The sequence below is a fragment of the Castor canadensis genome, chromosome 14 (assembly GCF_047511655.1).
Source record: "Castor canadensis chromosome 14, mCasCan1.hap1v2, whole genome shotgun sequence".
NCBI lineage: Eukaryota > Metazoa > Chordata > Mammalia > Rodentia > Castoridae > Castor > Castor canadensis.
Window position 1 is genome coordinate 4,755,730 of NC_133399.1, and position 1,936 is coordinate 4,757,665.

A 1,936-nucleotide genomic window follows, 5' to 3' on the forward strand; every position below is an offset into this window, starting at 1 on the left:
GTACTAGTGGTTGTCCTTGAACTCTTCTTTTTATGTTGTTTTTTTTTTTTTTTGGTCTTGCTTGGTTTTGAACTCAGATATTCATGCTTCTAGGCAGGCAACCTTCTACTTGAGCCACTCCAATAGCCCTTTTCTTGTGTTGAATAGTTTCAAGATAGGGCCTTGCAAACTCTGCCCAAGTTAGCTTTGGAAGGGAGGACTCTGGAGAATTCCAAGAAAACTGCCCTGATCTTGAACCTGTGTAATGTAACTTGAGAGTGGATATTATGACTTGATAATTTTTTTGTTTACTTCCTACAGGTTAATTGAAGACAAGTTAGCATTTAGGTTAAGGAATATTACAAGAGACAGTGGGAATACATGATGATAAAGAAGCCAGTTGTACATGAAGACATAAAAATCCTTAATAGGTATGCTAATAAGATAAGCAGTGTTATACATTAAAAGAAATTAAGAGCCTATCAGACTATAAGAAAAATCATCAACCAACAATTTCCTTTGAGCTTTACTACTCTGTCTCCTGACTGTAATCCTACCTTCTTGAGAGACTGAAGTAAGGTGGTTTGACACGCCAGGCTCACTTGGACAAATAGTTAACAAGATGCTATCTCTAAAATAGCCAGAGGAAAATGGACTGTGGCTCAAGCAGCACAGTGTCTGCTTTGCACATATGAAATCTTAAGTGGAAATCCCAGTCCCAGGGGAAAAAAGCATATGAACATTTAAGTACAACTATAAGTGATAGATTGAGAAGGCAGAAATCAGTAGTGAAAAGGCTAACTCAAAAACCTTATCAACCAAGCAGAGTCAGTTATTTTCATTGCACTCATCAGGCAAAACTTGCAGAGTAAAAATTTCTTCATGATCCAATGGAATATTCACAAGGATATGCCATATTCTGACCTATATCAGAAAACCAATAATGTAAGTCTACAGAAATCAATGTGTGGAATTTCCTGAGATCTGTTGACAGTATGAATCTGCATAATAATCGAAAACAGATCAACCACATGTGAATTAGATTAAGAGTTGTACCCTTCTTGAAGATATAACTCTGGTTTTCCTGGGACTGTTTTCTCCAGTGTTTTGATTTGAAATAAGCAGATATCATGGAGAAAGACCAGCTATTTACATATGGAGAAAATTAATGAACATCGGGCTTTTGGAAATCAACATTTAAGTCAAATGATACATTTACAGTTTCTTTATAGTTATCACCTCCAAGAGTCTGAAGTGAGGTTTTCCCTCTCATCAATGTTTATGTGTACAAGGGAGATATTTTTCCATAGAAGGAGAGGTAGATGAGCTTGATAGACTACAACAATTAAATCCTGAGGTTTCTCTGACTCTCTAGGGATTGATCCAATTTAGGGCTCACTTTCAGGAATCACGCTAGACTTCATACTGGAAAATCTGTTTAAACTCATGAAAGTGGGTTTTACTTGTGATCGTGGACAATACAGCATCCCTGTGAGAGGTTGTAAACAGTATATATACTTTTTATTCTTTCATGCTTTCCAAACAGGCTCTCTACTTCTTGAGCTCAACCTTCTTTTTATTCCTCTTGAATCTTTCATGGGATAAAATTGTTGAATATCCCCATTTTCTGCATACATGAAATATAACTTTTTTCATAATGAGTTTTTATGTTTTGTGTGAAAATAGTTAAATTGAAACATGAGGTGTGAGAAAGCCCTTGTCATCTGCTTGATTCCAGTTTTCAGAGTTTCAGCATCAGCCCTACATTGGCTTCCTGAGTGTACTTTCCTTAACTGGCATGATGAGTTTTTTCCATGTCATATCGAGGTCTTGTATTTTCTGCACAAACCTGTTGTCACATTTTCAGGAGAAATATGCAAGAAGGTCTGAGTGAGTATAATAAGAGGCAGGTACTGGGACCAGAGAGCCAGACAAATGCTGCTGGATGTAATTATCG